The sequence below is a fragment of the Pleurodeles waltl genome, chromosome 7 (genome assembly GCF_031143425.1).
Source record: "Pleurodeles waltl isolate 20211129_DDA chromosome 7, aPleWal1.hap1.20221129, whole genome shotgun sequence".
NCBI lineage: Eukaryota > Metazoa > Chordata > Amphibia > Caudata > Salamandridae > Pleurodeles > Pleurodeles waltl.
In genome coordinates, this window is record NC_090446.1 from 589,108,264 (window position 1) to 589,127,873 (window position 19,610).

Here is a 19,610-nt window from a genome sequence, read left to right on the forward strand (position 1 = left end):
GAGACAGTTAGTCATAACACAGGTAACACATACAGGGCACACTTATGAGCACTGGGGCCCTGGCTGGCAGGGTCCCAGTGACACATACAACTAAAACAACATATATACAGTGAAATATGGGGGTAACATGCTAGGCAAGATGGTACTTTCCTACAGGTTGGCTCCCCATCCATCCATGGATTCATCCATGGTGAGTAATAACCTTTCTGTTAATAGTAGAAAAAGAAAGACCTGCATCTAGGTTTTCCGGAATTCTCCATCAGATCAGAGCTTGTTTCAAGAGCCTTGTGATGCGGCACATATCTTCCTATAAGCCTTTCACCTGTTTCCATTGAAAATCCAGCTCTTGTTGATTAGGTCTCATATGAAGCCTGCAAAACAGAATGTGAGCTACACATGATGCCATACCTATCAAAGGATTGTATTGTCTCACTTTGATTGATTGTCTTCCAGCAATAGTCTTTGACATTGTCTTCAACTTCCTCATTCTTTTTTTCCGATTGAATGGCTTTTCCCATCTGAGTGTTAAGTACTGCTCCCGGAAATCGGATCTTTGTTTGGGGTGCCAACAATGATTTCTCCCAGTTCAGAGTGAGACCTAATCTCCGGGAGAGATTGATGCAAGCATTTGTGGGAGCTTTTTCTTTTTCTCTGGATGGCGCTTTGACTAACCAATTGTCCAGGTATGGGAACACCTGGTGACCTTCTCTCCTCAGAAAAGCGGCTATTGGAGCTAGACATTTGGTGAATATTCTCAGAGCTGCTTTGAGCCCAAAAGGGAGTACCTTGAACTGGTAGTGCTGGACAGCTATTCACAACTGAAAGTACATCCTGTGTTTTTGATGAATGGTTGTATGGTAATAAGCATACCAAAGGTCCATCATCGGGAGGACGTCTTGTAAAGTAAGCATTCAAAATGACTGTTTTTTACAAACATGTTCAGCTCTCTGAGATCAAGTATAGGCTTCCACTGACCGGTCTTCTTTTTTTATTAGGAAGGACCTGAAATAGAAGCCTTGATTATGTTGTGATTTGGGAACAACTTCTATGACTCCTGAGCAAAGAAGCATGATAATTTCCATCTGAAGGTCCTTCAAATGAAAATGAAATTATTTTCTTGGTGGAGAAACTGGGAGGTATCTGGATGAACTCCAACATATGACCTGACTAGATAATTTGTAGCACCCATTTGTCTGATGTTATATTCTTTCATGCTGGGGCAAAAAAGGAAAGTCTCCCCCCAACTCCTGAAACCCAGATGGAAAAGGGAGAACAAGCTGGGAGTCAGACTCTCTTTTGTTGATCATTGTTTCATACCTGTGAGAAACCTCTCTGTCTTAATACAGGCCTCTCATAAGTTTGCCTTTAGTTTCGGTTAAAGGAGTATCCTTGATCATATTCCGACTGTCTTTGAAGATAATGAGGGTGTCCTTGACTTTCATACTAGTCGAATCCTGCTCTGAAATTTAGATGTCCCAAATCTGCGATACTGCAACAGCCCTAACGCCTTTGCTGTATCAGTGTTGGTTATAAGGCCTTGCAAAGCTTCATCAACATGCTTACCAAAAAGAGTTATCCCATCAAAAGACATGTCTAAGATTTTAGATTGGACATTAGCACGGAAGGCTGTGGGTTTTCACCCGCCTTGCCTCCTTAATGCAGTCCCTTCTGCCAACTAGTGAAAACCTGTACTTGAAGCATCCATTGTCGAGGAAATGATGAGAGAAGAAGTTAGTTCTCTTTTCTTTAGGATAGCTCTCCCAATTTCCCTCTTTTCCTCATGAATAAGATCCACTAATGGAGCATTGTCATGCCACATCTGGCGATCATAACGATTTGGAATCGTCATGCCATTGGCTATCTTAATTGAGGTTGGTGCCTGAGAGAAAATTCTCCAGCCCGGATTGTCAATACGTTTGTTATCCTTGGTTGGCCGACTAAATTTCAGCATTACTGGGGTCTTGGTCCTTCTTTGAGCTGCAGAAGCAATTACTGAATCCAGTCTAGTATGACTAGTGAGGGAAGCTGGAGATTAATCTGGAGGTTTGTGTCTATTTTCCAGATGACATATCACAGCTGGAACAGTAGCATGAGCAGATTTCTTCATTCATTTCAGACCTTGTGACCATATAATAATCAAGAATAGGTATGGATTCAACCTATTTCTGAGGTTGCTTTTTAAAGTTATAAAGAAGACGTACTTGATCTACAGAGGTCACTGGTAGTTTGAATTTCCTGGCAGCTCTGTCAGTCAATTATTGAAATGTAGAGATATCATCTGTAGCATCTTTTGGAATTGGTCCATCGTTTCCACTTGGGACAATAAAATCTCATCCATTATTAGAGTAAACTTCATCCATGTCTTCTCCATGACCCGATCCTCTTGGCGTTGCAGGAGGAGGTAGTGGTAATGGCAGCCTTGGAGGTGGAACTGGTAAAGGAGCAGGCTGCAGAGCCGGAAGGATGGGAGCAGCAGGTAACCCCATATTAGGATTATTAGATGGTTGCTGCGGTAATAACTTGGTAAAAGTATCCATCATTTGTTGCAACGTTGCTAGGAAAGCCATAGTCACTTGGACCATATCTGGCTCTCTATTATATCTAGGACGCTTCTGCCCTAAATCTATTTGAGTACTTCCAGACATGTAATCTTCCTGATACACATATTCAATGTAGGGCTCCTCATCGTCCATTGATCCCTCTTCAAAATCTGGGACATATCTCACTGGCAATTGCGCTCTTGGGACTAAGTCTATGGTTATGTGTTCTGTAGTCAAAATGCTAGGCCCTGTAGGGGCTGCCCTTAAGATTACAATTGCATGGTTGGAAAGATTGTACAAAGCACACAGACACATATTCTGCTCCTTTAAATGTTTTATTGATATAATAATGCTGACAGTGAATATCAGGCAAAGTACATATGCTTCATTCACACTACTAAGTGTATTTATACATGATTATTATTAAAGATGAGTGCATCTGCACACGAAATGGTGTCTTTAACATGTGGTTTATTGATCCTGAACCTTTGCCCAATCCAACACACTTACTTTATATGTTTAGGTATCCCATTTCATTTAGGGGATCAGAGCAGATTATGCAATGTCATTTATGGTGTATTCCATCTGTCTAATGGATATATTTGTAAATTTAGTATATAGTATTTAGTATTGTGTGTAATAAATGTACTGTTCCTTTTTCTAAAGAAAAAGCACTGACAGGACAATCAGTTATTGAGTGTTATTATTGCGTGCCAGTGAATGGTGATTACAAGCCCACACCACCTTCCCTAAGTAGGTTTTGTACTGCTCTGTCACTTTACCCTAAGAGAATCAAGTGCCACAATGGGGTGCTTTGTACCCAGTAAGGGGGAATTGTGGACCTTTTACTTGTGCAGGCCACACAAAAAATAACCCAATTTTCTAGGAGTATCCTAGCTATCTGGTATGGAAGTATTATGCAGGAAACTATCCTTCAAGGAATGAACTGTTTTGAAGAAGGTAAGCCTGTTCTTACTGGATCGTAATTTATGAAAAGACTATGGCCCTCATTACAACCCTGGCGGTAAATGCCGCCGACCGCCGTGCTGATGGCCGCCAACATACTGTGACCGCAGCGGTATACCGTTACGGGTATAATGACCCACACAGAGAAATCTGCCACTATACAGACACCCACACAAGTCCGCCAGCCCAAAGGTCAGTGATAAACTGGCGGTACCAAAACCCACACTGTTACGCCACGTAAATATGCCCACAGCATCATGACCCACGAATTAAGGGGGCGGTCATTCAAACACGGTAAACCATTGGCGGTACACACCGCGGCGCTTAAAATACACACACACTAACAAAACTACACCACATTGGACAATTCAAACTATACACACCTGACACACATACACACACCACGTCCACACACCCAATCCAATTTAAAACACCCACCCACAATACCCACAACCCCTTACAAAGAAAATAAAAATTGCCAACCTGAGAGAGAGAGTCAAGCCGGGAGCACCCACTGAATCAGAGCCACATAACACCATCACCCATACTCCATCCACGCACCTCACAGCACACATCCCAACACATCACCCCACACACCCTCACACATACCACTCACACTACACCCATGGCACCACAAAGACACCCCAGATTCTCAGAGGAGGAGCTAAGGGTCATGGTGGAGGAAAGCATCCGGGTAGAGCCACAGCTATTCTGATCACAGGTACAGCAGACGTCCATTGCAAGGAAGATGGAGCTATGGCGGAGAGTCGTGGACAGGGTCAACACCTGTGGACAGCACCCAAGAACAATGGATGACATCAGGAAGAGGTGGAACGACCTACGGGGGAAGGTGCGTTGCATGGTAGCAAGACACCAGGTGACCGTATAGAGGACTGGCGGTGGACCCCCACCTCCTATCCCACAACTAACAACATGGGAGGAGCAAGTCGTGGCGATCATGCATCCTGAGGGCCTTGCAGGAGTAGCAGGAGGACTGGACTCTGGTAAGTCAAATCTTTACTACTATATCCCCCACCCTACCTGCATCCCATCACAAACTCCTACCCCTACCCTCACTCCCATTACTCCACCACCTCACATATACCCCACTATCACAACCCACACATCCCAATACCAAGCCCTGCATGCAACACCAATGCATGGACACCCATCACAGACCTGCATGGACACCCATCACCACAGCATGCACACTAGTGACAATCACTTAGCCAAACCAATAACATCTCACACAACCCAAATGTGCCTTGCTAATAACAACCATAGAGGGAAACATATCTATGCACAAGATGGCACATGCAGAGACAATTAACACTGCATTTACATCCCCACAGGACCCCCACTCAAAGTCACCAAAGAGGAGGTGTCACCAACATCCAGTCCCCCCACAGAAGAGGCCCACAGTGATGACAGCAGCTCTGCAAGCCGGGATCACGATGACCAACCTGGCCCATCAGGGAACTCTGGACATTCGGTTTCCCTGCCACAATCCCAACCCACCACAGAGCTCCCACCCTCAGGAAACACCAACACAGCACCCACCCAGCGGGCCCATCCCTCTGTCCCCAGGACACGTCAATCAGCAGTGTGTCCACCACTACAGGGACCCCAGGCAACCCCACAAACCAAAGACAATCAGAGACCTGGGGTCAGTGGCAGTGGGCACATGGTTCAGGGGACAGAGGCACAGGACAACAGGGAAGCTGGGAGGACTGCTGTGCAACAGAGGGGAGGACAGGCCCAGGGAACCCACTCTCCACACGGAACTTGCAGGGATCCTGGGAGCTTACCACCATTCCCAGGAGACCATGGGCCAGATACTGTACAATTTGCAGGAGACCCAGCAGCTGCAGGAGGGACAGTACCTGGGGATCAGGGAGGACCTGAAAGACATCCACACCACCCTGGTCACCATTGCAGGGGTGCTAGCAGACATGGCCAACACCATGAGGGAGACAGTGGCACAATAACAGGCCCCTGACACTAGCCAAACCGAAGAATAGCCCTCCACCTCCACCGGTGCTAGTGGACAGGAGGCCCCACCACAGGACCAACAGGCCACCAGCACACCACCCCCTGCAGAAGGAGAACCACCCCGCAAATGGTCCCTGTGATCAATGCAGAAGCCAGAGAACATTGCCAAGACCCCGCCAGGAAATAAGACTCTCCTGAATGTCACCCTTGTGTCCCACTCTGTCACCCTGTCCACCTTGTACTGCCATTGCTCCCCTTCCTATGCCCCCTTGGGCAATGCACTTGTGATGCAAATAGACTGGAAGCTACCCTGGACTTTCCTTCATCAGCAACCCAGCCCATTGCAATACCCCCTCCACTTATTAGCACATAAATAAACACCCTTGGAACAAATAGAAGTATGGAGTCTGTCAAATGATTGAAATATGTATTAGTTTAACAAGCTGTAAACATTGCAATTCAAATGTACAGTTATAAATACATAGGTATGACCTGTAGTGGGCAGCAGTAAACACACCAGGAACCAGAGTGGGCCACAGAGATCTGAAAACAGAGATGCCAAAGGGTACAGTAAGTGGCCATAGACATAGGGAAATCAGGCTGCCATGTTCAATGTCTAACACAAAACTGCAATGGAAAGTGAAGTTACTGTGTCTTACCTGTGTGTCACTGAAAGTACTGTTGAATGAGTGAACTTCTGTTGTCCAAATCTTCTTCCGCTGCCTCCTCTTCGTCACTCTCCACAGGCTCCACTGCTGCCACAAGACCATCTCCAGGCTCATTCTCCTGCAGAAAAGGCACCTGGCGTCTCAAGGCCAGGTTGTGCAACATGCAACGATGATCTGGCACACCTTCTTGGGTGAGTAGTACAGGGATCCACCTGTCAGATGGAGGCACCGGAATCTGGCCTTCAGGAGTCAAAAGGTTCTCTCAATTATCCTCCTTGTTTGCCCAGGTGCCTCATTGTAAGGTTCCTCTGCCCTTGTCCTGGCATTCCTCACTGGGGTCAGTAGCCATGAGAGGTTGTGGTAACCAGAGTCACCTTCAAATATCAAGGGATACCTGTTAGACACACACTCACCCATAGGGACAACCCCACACCAATTTACCTACATCAACTGGGTGGAGACCATGGGCTCAACTATTAACCACACCTGTGCCTCTGGAGTTGAGACATTACATATGGAATGCTGCTATTCCTCAAGATAAAGGCATCATGCACAGAGCTAGGATACTTGGCATTGACATGGGAGAAGCACTGGTCCGCCAAACACACCATCTGCACATTCAGAGAGTGAAAGCTCTTTCGATTTCTGAACACCTGTTCTGTTCCTGAACACTTGTTCATTTCTCCGGGGGAAGGGGGGACAAATGCTAATGGTGTACCATCAATGGCACCAATGATGTTGGGGCTATATCCCAGGGCATAAAAGTCAGCCTTCACTATGGCCAAATCCTCCACCTGGGGGAATATGATGTAGCTGCGCATGTGTTTCAGCAGGGCAGAAAACACTCTGGTCAACACGTGGAGAACATTGGCTGAGACATCCCTGATGCCATGGCCACTGTTGCTTGGAAGGAACCACTTGCCAGGAAATGGAGCACTGACAGGACCTGCACTAGAGGGGTGAACCTGTGGGCTGGGGGATAGCTGAAATCAGGTCTGGCTCCAATTGGGCACGGAGTTCTTGAATTGTGGCCCTATCAAGTCTGTAGGTAAGGATAATGGCCCTCATTATGAACATGGAGGTCCGTTCCGCACCGCCGGCGGTGGTGGTAGAAACCGCCAACAGAGGAGCAGTCCAGACCTCCAAATAATGAACCAAACGAATCTCATGCATCCCGCGCACCACCCACCGCCAGGAAAGGAGTCCCGCTGACGACTGCAGAGACCGCCCAAAGGCCGTCAGAAAGGCCCAACCCGCCCATCAAATTATGAACCACCATTCCGCCGCCAGTTCCGGGACGGGAACCACCGCCACACAAAGCCAGACGGAAAAGAAACAAATAGAATGAAACACTCACCGGAGGTCAACAAAATATGCAGCGGCAGCCATGGACAGAGAGCTGCAGATCATGCCAGCCTTGCTCCTTGCCATATATCTACATGACCGACACCCCCGACAAAGATGACGACGGTAAGTACCGCAACCTACAAAACAAGTAAGGAAAGGACAAAGTTGCATACCCATCCACTCCACCTACCCCACAAAGCCCCCCCAACCCTTCCCAGCAGCAATAGTCAGACACCAAGAGGGACGTACCCAACCGAAGGCCACTGCAACTTGGCCATAGGACATACAATAGCACCACAGCCATAAATTATTTAAACAAACACCAGGGTAGAACTACGTGCAGCCCAAACACAGGCCACACAGAAACCTTATTCAGTAGCTCAGTGAGCTAACAAGGCCAATGGCCAGTCCATAAACAGTCAATTGTCCTTGGCCACAACTGGCCACACCTGACTCCCACAAGTGCTGGTTACTCCACTCAACAGGGCACCATAGGGGGATCCAGGCACCTCACGGAATAGGGGCAGGAGGGGTGGGGTGGGGCTTTACGACGGGGGTGGGACTTAGACTTGAGTGAGGAGGTTGGGGAGTGGGCTTCTCATTTGAAGGGGGTGGGGGCTGTTTGGCTCAGGCGGAGCAGGATGCATTAGGCTCTGAGCGGGCCTTCTTCTTAACTGGAGATGGGGTACGGGAATGGGAAGGCTGGACCGGGGTGGGCTGCGATGTGGAAGGAGTGGAAAGGGCAAGGAGGTAGGCACATTTCGGGACAAGACGGGGTGGGCCAGTGGGTTTGAACAGGTCTACACGGGAGAGAAAACGTTTTTGGGGAGCAATTGTGGTGGGCATGGATGAGGGCGTGGGAGTGGAGGCAGAGGGAGTTGATGTATGGAGTGTAGGTGTGCGTGTAGTGGGCACCGGTGACTGCTCAGTATGCTGTGGTGTGGTGGATGTCTGATGGGTGGGTGTCTTGGTGCATTTGAGTGTTTTGGGAGGTGGAGGGGTGGACACAGTGGGAGAAGAGAGACAGCTAGTGTGGATGTATGTTGGGTGGGTGTCTGCAAGTCGGGTGAGTGTGCTGCATGTGTCAACTACAGTGGAGGTGGTGAGTGCAGGTGTGGTGTATGGGGTGCATGTATGGCTGTCTGCTATTGTGGTTAGGGCAGGAAGAGGAGCAGTAACAGTGAGTGAAGGTACAGTGCATGAGGGTGTGCATGTAGAGGGGATAGACAGGGATGCGGAAGAGGCGGGCACAATGGGGGAAGTGGACGTTGTTGTGTATGCAGGTGTCTGTTGGCTGTGTGAATGCTTGTGGTGGGATGTGTGGTGCTTGTGTTTGGAAGTGTGTTTCTTGTGTGTTGATATGCTTGACTGCGTGTCTGAATGTGTGCCTTGGACGGGTGAAGGGAGTGGGGTGCTGGAAGGGGTAGAGGAAGTTGGAGGGGGGACGGAATGGCCAGGGAAACTGGCTGCCGTCCAAGAGGAGGCCAGAGCCTGAAAAGATCTCTGTAGGGCAGACACAGCACCGTGAATGCCATCCAGATAGGCATTAGTCTGCTGCACCTCTGATGCTAGCCCCTGGATGGCATTGACAATGGTTGTCTGCCCTACAGAGGTTGTTCTCAGGAGGTCAATAGCCTCCTCTGTGAGGGCAGCAGGGCTGACTGGGGCAGGGGAGGAGGTGCCTGGGGCGAAGGAGACGCCCACCTTTCTGGGTGGGCGGGCATGGGCAACTCAGTGGGGAGCAGAAAGGAGGGCACTGATGGTATGGGTGGTGGCAGAAGATCTCACGGTCGTGATTTGTCCACTAGTTTCCGCCACCGCCGGAGGACCCCCATTGGAGGAGGTTTCAGAGTCACTACCCCCTGTGGTAGTAGCCTCCCCCGTGGAAGTCCCCTCACCCTCCCACCCACTGGTCCCCTGGGTGTCCGTTGTCTCTGCCTCGGAGGATCCGTGGACCGCTGTCTCCCCACTAGCCGGTGCCTCAGCTCCCTCGCCTGATGTTGATGCTGTACCAGACACACAAAAGAGAACTGGGATTGGGAGACAAAACAGGAGAGACACTTGTAAGTAGCTGAATGCTGATACACAATGGCCAGACATACACTTACCCAGCAGACACACCCAACAGGCAGCACCGTGCACTAGGCCCATGACCATGGCCCTGACTACTGAGCAGTATACTGACCTACACCCATATCCTGTCATTGCATTGAAGCTGAGGTAGGTGAAACCTGACAGGGACACCCCTACACCCTTTGGGGAGCAGACAGTAGCTGGACACCAGTCAAAAACCCTGCTCTAAGCACCATGAGCCCTATCACACACACACTCATCCTTCCAGGCTGAAGTATGGGCTGTGAGTACTCACCCCCTTGTGACTGCTGTGCAGCCTTCAAGCGCCCATCCAGGTCTGGGTACGCCACCGCCAGGCTCCTTCGCATGAGGGGGGTCAGTGCCCGACGGGCACCCCTACCACGTTGGGAGGACTTACCCAGCTGGACCTCACTGATCTTCCGAGCCCAGCGCCGCAGGTCCTCCCATCTCTTACGACAGTGGGTGCTCCGCCGGTAGTAGACCCCCAGGGTCCGTACCTCCTTGGCGATGGCATGCCAATGTGCCCTCTTCTGGTGGGCGCTGACCTAGTAGCGAGACACAGAGAAGAAACACAGAGGTCAGGCACCTGCACAATGGCAATATCTGGCTGATGGTTAGACATAGGACAGACAGTACTCCCAGACATGCAGGACAGTGGCACGCAGCATTCCATGCACCAAGCCCCATCCTGGCTCACAGGAGCGCACATCTGAGCAATCCACTCCATCCATTACACACACAGTGCCCCCCAAACCCGGACTCACCTGTACCTCTGGCCAGCCGTAGAGTCTGCTGTACAGGGGCAGGACCTCTTCCACCAGTTTCTCCAGTTCCTCCTGGGTGAAGGCCGGGGCCCTTTCCCCCGCACCACGTGGAACATCCATAGCCAGAGGCAGGCCACAGCAGTACACAAAGTGGAGTACTTGTCCGCACAGGATCAGGGAGTCAAGTGATCACACGATGACGAACGCGCGTACGTTCAGCGGCGGAATGCACCGTCACCGCCGGCGGCGATGATGATACGCCAGGATTCCCCATTGGCATCCATGTTAGCCAATGAGGGTGTGAACAGCGGTCAACACCGCCGTACGCTGTGATGTCAACCGCTAACGGTCTTAGGTCACTTCCACAACGAAGGGGCAGAACTATATTGGGCAGACATTTTGCCATCACCTACGCATCTTGAAATTCAAATTACTCACAATGCTGGGCCTACTAGCCATATAAAGCACCTATGTCTCTATCCATAGAGTATATAATCACACATGATTTACTCTGTTCCCTCTTAGTGATGTCAATGTACATCTGTCAGGTTGCAGTTATTGTACAGATGCTACTATGAAGAATGCAGTGAATGTGTTTAGTAAATATGCCAGTGTATGTGTGCACATGACTTCTTGTTCTTACCCCTCACAGGTACCGACCCTTGTGGCGAGGAAGGGCACCATCTGTGTACAGACCACTTGTGGATATGGGGACCATGGTGGAGCGTCAGATCATTATCACTTACAGACTCACACGTGCAACTATTCAGGACCTATGTGCATTACTGGATCCTGCACTGACTCCCGGAAATCGTAATCAGCATGCCATTACAACTGAGGTGCAGGTGCTCTTCGCACTACATTTCCTGGCCACATGCTCTTTTCAAAATGACAGTGGGCATGGGTGCTGGTTTCTCACAGCCAATGTTCAGCCAGGTACTGACAAGATTTCTGAATGCTTTTGTACAACATCTGCAATCCTATGTGCGATTCCCCCAAAGTGCTGAGCTCCCTACCATCAAGTCTGACTTCTATGCCTTTGCAAACATTCCCCATGTCATAGGTGCCATCGATAGAACCCATATACCCATCATCCCCCCAAGAGTGAGTGAACAGGTGTACAGAAACAGGAAGAACTTTCACTCCATGAACATCCAATTGGTATGTACTGCAGACCAGTACATATCCCATGTGAATGCCATGTTTCCGGGTTCAGTCCATGTCAACTAGGGGGAATTGGAAATGATATGCGAGTTATGGACCTCTTCAGCATGGTACAGACAGACAATATATGCATTTCCTTCTTGACTATTTTGAAACACACTGTCCCACCACCATGCACAATTTGACAATAAAGTTTATCCCTGCCTGTTGCATCATTACTCCACTTTGTTCAACATTGAAGAAAGGGGTCAGTGTCACAGGTTAGATATGTTGTTTATTGGTGGAATACAAAGAAATGTGCTATGTACATTGGTGGCAGGCCTGTTTGATATCATAGGTGGGTCCGATTTGTAGTTTAGTACTTTATTTAGCCCTCAGCTAAGTGCAGTTGGTGAATGGGTGGGATGGTTGCTTGGCAGTAGTAGCAGTGTCAATTGTTGGAAGGGGGCTTGTTCTTATCTGGGTTTCCAGTGCCATATCTTGGCCTGAGACTACGTTTGGACACCTGCTGTGGAGCTACTTGGGGTGACATGGTTGGCCCTTGTGATTCCTGGGAGGGTATTTCCTGTGCTGTTTCAGCTGCTTGGGACAACTGTTGCTGGTTGTCCAGGGCTGTTGTGGGGGCCTCTTGTCCGGTGTGGGTGTCTGAGGGTATATTGACCAACTGCAGCATTGCTCCAGCAATGGTGGCCATTGTGGCATTGTGTTCTTTCCACTGCTCCATGGCATGTTGGTGGCGTTCCAGCTGCATCCTCTGACTTTGCTCCAGGGTGGCTACAGTCTGTGCCAACCTGTCTTGGGTATGTTGGTATGCCCCCAATACCTCTGCAATGACGCCCTGGACTGCTGCATCTATCCAGTGCCCTACCCCCTGACCCACTGGGGCACTTGACCTTACCCTGGCCCCCTGTGCCTGTGTCCCCTGCGCAGGTCTTGACGTGCCACTAGTACTGGGGCCCTTGTCTTCCTGCATGTTGGGGGTGGGACACTGTGGCCTCTGTTGTTGTGTTCAACCTGTTTGTGCCCTAGGTCCACTGGTGTGGGCACGCCTCCCCTGGCCTGCTGGTCTTGACTGGGTGTTAGGGGTGACAGTGTGTTCCTGGGTGGGGCTGCTGCATGGTGAGCATCCAGGGCTGTGTGAGGGGCCTGCCTGCTCATCAGTGTCCAGGGATCCTTCACCAGTGTCCTGTGATGTGCCTCTGTCTCCCTGGAATTGTGTGGAACTCCTTGACCCCTCCATTAGGGTTGCATGGGTGGTGGTGCCTGTTGGGCGACATAGAAATGTTTGTTACATATACATGAGGGTTTGAGGTGGGCTGTACTGGACAATTTAGTGCTGGTGTGCCTTTCAGTGGCCTTCAAGGGATGCCTTTGTGAGGTGGACATTGCATTTAGTGGCAGTGGTGGCGTTACATTGTGGTGGGGGTTATTATTCCATTTTGGGTACGTGCAGGGGTGGGTGGCTGTGCACAGCGGGAGTGATGTGGGCCTGGTAGTAAGTTGTGGGTGATGCAGGGTGGTGGATGTGGTGGGTAATGGCTGGGAGGAGTTTGGGTCTAGGTGGGTGTGGGTAGGGTGGTGCATGCATTAGAGGTATGGTGTATATGGGGTAAATGTGGACGACTTACCCGAGTCCATTCCTCCAGTGAGTCCAGTGAGTCCCTCTGGGTGCAGGATGCTGAGTACCTTCTCTTCCCAGTCAGTGTAGTCGGGTGGTGTGGGTGGCGGTCCTCCCCCAGTCCTCTTCACTGTGATGTGGTGCCTGGTTGCCATGGCCCGGACCTTCCCCCGCAGGTCGTTCCATCTCTTGCAGATGTCATCCCTGGTGCGTGGATGGTGTCCCATTGCATTCACCCTGTTGACAGTGGTCTGCCACAGCTCCATTTTCTAGGCGATGGGTGTGTGATGCACCTCAGAACCAAATATTTGTGGCTCCACTTTTAGGATCTCGTCCACCATGGTCCTTAGCTCCCTTTCGGTGAAGCATGGACTTTTGGGGGGGGACATGGTGAGGGTGGTGGATGGCGTCGGGCCTGGGGACGGTGTTTGGGTGCTCCTGTGTGGGTCGCTATGCATGTCCTGTCTGCTGGCGTTCTCTGTCTGGCTCTGGTGCTCTCCGTCTTCTGATCCTGGTTTCATTGCAAGGGATTGTGGGGTGTGTCTGGGGGTGTTTTATGGTGTTCTGGGTGTGTGTCAGGTGTGTGGGTGCTAAGCCTAGTCAATGTGTGCACTGGTTGCTGTTGGGCCCACTTGCCGCCCGTGGCGGTCGCAGCCGCCAATGGTCGTCTGGCCTCCACTATCCGCTGAGGTGATTGGTGCATCATTATTTGGAGGGCGGGATGTGGGTGTGCTTGGCAGAGGTGTGGTGGGGTGGGCACAGGATTCCCACCGACAGGGTCCTGGCGGGGAGTGGTGGTGTGGGAATGTTTGGCGGGGTTGGATTTTTTGTTCATTATATGGTGGGTTTCCATTCGCTGCCGCCGGCGGGATTCTGTTCACCGCCGTCACGGCGGTCTTACCCGCCATGTTCATAATGACTGCCAATGTGTCTGTCCTCCATTGTCACCAGGTCCACCAGGGGTCTGTACACGGGGAGATGTCTCTATCTCCTATTCATTCTCAGTGGTTGAACTCTAGGGTGGAAAACGGTGAGCAGAGGGTTATATTCACACATATGTGAATATAAAAATGCTTTTTTTCTTTACAGAAACAGTATGTGAATACGAAAGTCAGTTGATGTGTCAATGTCTGCTGTGACGCAGTTAGGTGCCATGGCCTGTGCCCCCTTGAAATGGCGGCTGCCTGATCTGAGAGGAGAGACAAGTAGAAATGAGGTAATTCTGCTGGCGTTGTGCGCCGTTGCGGTCGAGGACCGCTGAGCAAGTTCGCATTGGTTATCATTGGGCTTTACTACATGGTCCTCCAGACAAACAGGTGAGTACACTGTGAGCATGATGCGTGGGCCATGAATGTATGGATTGCTGTGGGTGTAAGCCTCGTGTAGGGGGGGCTGGGGGGTCCTGGACAGAGTGCTGCATGTCTGGTGGTCAATGCATATTTTCCTGCAGGTCTGTGCCCATCGGAAAAAGGGTATTTGGCATGCCATCGCCAAGGAGGTGCTGACCCTCGGAGTCTTTGACAGGCAGAGCACCCACTGCCACAAATGGTGGGAGGACCTGCGCCGCTGGGCAAGGAAAACGGAGGCCCAGCTCGGGCTGGCCTCCCAACAAGGAAGGGGTCCCGTCGTACACTGACCCCCCTGATGTTCTGCATCCTGGCTGTGGCCTATCCGGAGTTGGATGGGCGCTTGAAGGCATCACAGCTGCCACAAGGGGATGAGCACAGATTCTGAATCATGACTTTGCGTGCGTTAAGGTTGCACCTGGGTGGGGGATGTGGGCTGTGGGTGCCCGTAGGCTAGGGAGAACTGGCAGCGTACGTCCCTTGTTAGGCAGGCTCTGAAGCACTCCAACCCCAATAGTGTTAGTGGGCATCTACTACTGGGCAGGGTCCTGTTGGTTTCAGGTGTGCAGCTAATGGCATTGGGCAATGTACACCATGGGCTGGTGACTATATTTGTAACTGGTAGTGCATTGCATAGGACTGATCCCTGTGTGTTGTGTACACCAACGGTAGTGTTATTGCTGGCATTGACCAAGTGTATCCTCTGTCTCTCCCCCCCCTTCTTGTTTTGTCACCCTGTCCTTGTGTGCATTAGCATCATCTGGCCGAGGAGCAGAGGCACCGGTGATGGAGGGACCTGCATCCCACTTGGGCCTGGAGGTCGAATCCACCGACGGTGAGGGCACCAGTGGGACGGAGGGTGAGGGGAGCACCATGACGGAGACAGGAGGGGACACTACCGACAGTGACTCCTCCTCTGATGGAAGCTCCCTGGCGGTGGCGGACACCTCTGTGCCCACCCCAACAACAGGTACAGCCGTCCCCCCCGTACCAGCACCGCCCTCCCAGCAGCCCCTCAGCGTGTTTCCCGTGCCCGCTCACCCAGGAGGGTGGGCATCTCCTTTGTCCCAGGCACCTCAGGACCTGCCCCAGTCAGCCCTGCTGCCCTCAGTGAGGAGGCTATTGACCTCCTGAGATCCCTCACTGTTGGGCAGTCAACCATACTGAATGCCATCCAGGGTGCCGAAAGACATTTGCAACAAACAAATGCATACCTGGAGGGCATTCACTCTAGCGTGGCAGCCCAACAGAGAGCACTTCAGTGTCTGGCCTCCGCACTGATGGCAGCCATTGTCCCTGTCTCCAGGCTCCCCCTCCAACTTCCTCTACCCAGTCCCAATCCCCTCAACCCCAACCTATCCCAAGCACACCTTCAGACCAGCACAACACACACAGAAGTGGCTTGGGAAAACACAAGCACCACACTTCATCTCACAGGCACTCACACAAGCACCATCCCCATTCAGACACACCAACATCCACTGCCTCCACTGTGTCCCCCTATTCCTCTTTGTCCAACCCCCTCCCAGAAGCGTCTCCACTCACACCTGCATGCACTACATCCTCATGCACTACCTCCACCACCAGCACACCTATCACTACACGCCCCTCACTGGCAGTCACCACCCCCACATCCATGCACATGTCCCCTGGTCCTCTCCCACTGTGTCTCTGACCCCACCTTCCAAAGTACACAAACGCAAGCACACACCCACCCAACAGCCATCCACCTCACAACAGCATCCAGCTTATGCACCTGCACCCAAAACACAGCAGACTGACACCTCCTACAACCACTCCCTCTTCCTCCACTCCCAAACCTTCACCCTCTTCCTGCCCCAGTGTCCCTAAGAAGCTTTTCTTTGCCAACATTGACCTATTCCCTACCCCTCCCCCCCCCCGTCCTTCACCTCGGGGCAGGGTGGCCAGAACCCAGCCCAGTACCTCAGCCACCAAGTCCTCGTCCGCTGTGGTTTCTGCAGCTGTGAGAGGCTCCAAGGAGGCATCCGTCAGCCTAGCCAGTGTGCCACCAACACCTGCCAAGGCCAAGAAGGTTCTGCCACCTGGCAAGGCCAAGAAGGGGACAGCATTCAGCAAGGAGAAGGAGGCACAACCAGCTAGCAAGGCCAAGTCAAAGACTCCAGCTGCCAGAAGCAAGGGGCACAGACCATCAGCCAGGGCACTTCAGCCGTCCGAGGCTGCAGGTGAAGGCCTGGAGGCTACCACTACAACCGCCAGCACCACCACCTGCACCACAGCCAGCACCGCCACCCGTACAGCCGCAAGCACCACCACCTGCACCGCCGCCAGCAGCACCACTGCCAGCAGCAGCAGCCCCAGTTGGAAGCTGTCTGAGGCTGCAGGTGAAGGGCTGGAGGCTACCACCACTACCAGCACCGCCACCTGCAGCACAACTGTGATTCAATGAGCAGCTGTCACTGCCGGAGAGCAGTGTGTAGTGGTGACTACATGGGTTGCAGCGCGTCCTGATCCCTGCAAAAGCTGTAGTTGTGACACCCAAGTTAGAGACTGGGACCTTGCACTCGAAAACATCTGCATCACAGGGCATGTTGCCCCCTCCAGAACCAGTGGAAGAAGGCATCCACTCACCCCTTCCTTGCCAGGATGAAGCACACTGGGAACAAATTCCCCTCCAGAACCAGTGGAAAAAGCCATCCACTCACTGCCTCCTTGCCAGGATGAAGCACACTGGGCACAAAGCCCCATCCAGAACCAGTTGAAGAAGCCATCCACTCACCCCCTCCTTGCCAGGATAAAGCACACTGGGCAAAAAGCCCCCTCAAGAACCACTGGAAGAAGCCATCCACTTACTGACTCCTTACCAGGATGAAGCACACTGGGCACAAAGCCCCCTCCAGAACCAGTGGAAGAAGCCATCCACTCACCCCCTCCTTGCCAGGGTGAAGCACACTGGGCACAAAGCACCCTCCAGAACCAGTGGAAGAAGCCATCCACTCACCCCCTCCTTGCCAGGATGAAGCACACTCCCCAAGACCAAGCAGTGGGCATGGAGCCCCCTCCAGGAGCAGTGGCGTAGTACCATCTTCCGGCTCAGGTGCCCCCCCTTCCCCCTGAGGTGCCTGTGTGTTTTCGACCTGATGCCCCTGCAGTGTTCTCTCCGTATTGAGGCAGGAGTCAAGTGTGGGCTTGGCTTATGTGTTTTGGCCCAGTGGGCCACGGACAATTTTGAGTGGGCATTGTAGGAGGCTGGACTGGCTTGTAGTGAGTACCAAGTGGTACTTACACCTTGCACCAGGCCCAGGTATCCCCTATTAATGTAGAGGGGTGTCTAGCAGCTTAGGCTGATAGAAAAGGTAGCTTAGCAGAGCAGCTTAGGTTGAACTAGGAGACGAGTGAAGCTCCTACAGTACCACTAGTGTCACTTGCACAATATCATAAGAAAACACAATACACAGATATACTAAAAATAAAGGTACTTTATTTTTATGACAATATGCCAAAGTATCTCAGTGAGTACCCTCAGTATGAGGATAGCAAATATACACAAGATATATGTACACAATACCAAAAATATGCAGTATAGCAATAGAAAACAGTGCAAACAATGTATAGTTACAATAGGATGCAATGGGGACACATAGGGATAGGGGCAACACAAACCATATACTCCAAAAGTGGAATGCGAACCACGAATGGACCCCAAACCTATGTGACCTTGTAGAGGGTCGCTGGGACTGTAAGAAAACAGTGAGGGTTAGAAAAATAGCCCACTCCAAGACCCTGAAAAGTGAGTGCAAAGTGCACTAAAGTTCCCCAAAGAGCACAGAAGTCGTGATAGGGGAATTCTGCAGGAAAGACCAACACCAGCAATGCAACAACGATGGATTTCCAGACGATGGTACCTGTGGAACAAGGGGACCAAGTCCAAAAGTCACGACCAAGTCGGGAGTGGGCAGATGCCCAGGAAATGCCAGCTGTGGGTGCAAAGAAGCTGCTACTGGACAGTAGAAGCTGAATATTCTGCAAGAACGACAAGGGCTAGAAACTTCCCCTTTGGAGGATAGGTGTCCCACGTCGTGAAGAGTCGTGCAGAAGTGTTTTCCCCGCAGAAAGACCGCAAACAAGCCTTGCTAGCTGCAAAGCTTGCGGTTAGGGTTTTTGGGTGCTGCTGTGGCCCAGGATGGACCAGGATGTCGCCAATTGCATGAGGGGACAGAGGGGGCGTCCAGCAAGACAAGGAGCCCTCTCAGAAGCAGGCAGCACCCGCAGAAGTGCCGGAACAGACACTACGAAGTGGAGTGAAATGGTGCTCACCCGAAGTTGCACAAGAGAGTCCCACGCCGCCGGAAGACAACTCAGGAGGTCGTGCAATGCAGGTTAGAGTGCCGTGGACCCAGGCTTGGCTGTGCACAAAGGAAATCTTCGTGGAGTGCACAGGAGCCGGAGTAGCTGCAAAACACACGGTTCCCAGCAATGCAGTCTGGCGTGAGGAGGCAAGGACTTACCTCCACCAAACTTGGACTGAAAAGTCACTGGACTGTGGGAGTCACTTGGACAGAGTTGCTGAGTTCATTGGACCTCGCTCGTCGTGCTGAGAGGAGACCCAGAGGACCGGTGATGCAGTTCTTTGGTGCCTGCGGTTGGAGGGGGAAGATTCCGTCGACCCACGGGAGATTTCTTCGGAGCTTCTAGTGCAGAGAGGAGGCAGACTACCCCCACAGCATGCACCACCAGGAAAACAGTTGAGAAGGCGGCTGGATCAGCGTTACAGTGTCGCAGTAGTCGTCGTTGCTACTTTGTTGCAGTTTTGCAGGCTTCCAGCGCGGTCAGCAGTCGATTCCTTGGCAGAAGGTGAAGAGAGAGATGCAGAGGAACTCTGATGAGCTCTTGCATTCGTTATCTAAGGAATTCCCCAAAGCAGAGACCCTAAATAGCCAGAAAAGAGGGTTTGGCTACCTAGGAGAGAGGATAGGCTAGCAACACCTGAAGGAGCCTATCAGAAGGAGTCTCTGACGTCACCTGCTGGCCCTGGCCACTCAGAGCAGTCCAGTGTGCCATCAGCACCTCTGTTTCCAAGATGGCAGAGGTCTGGAGCACACTGGAGGAGCTCTGGGCACCTCCCAGGGGAG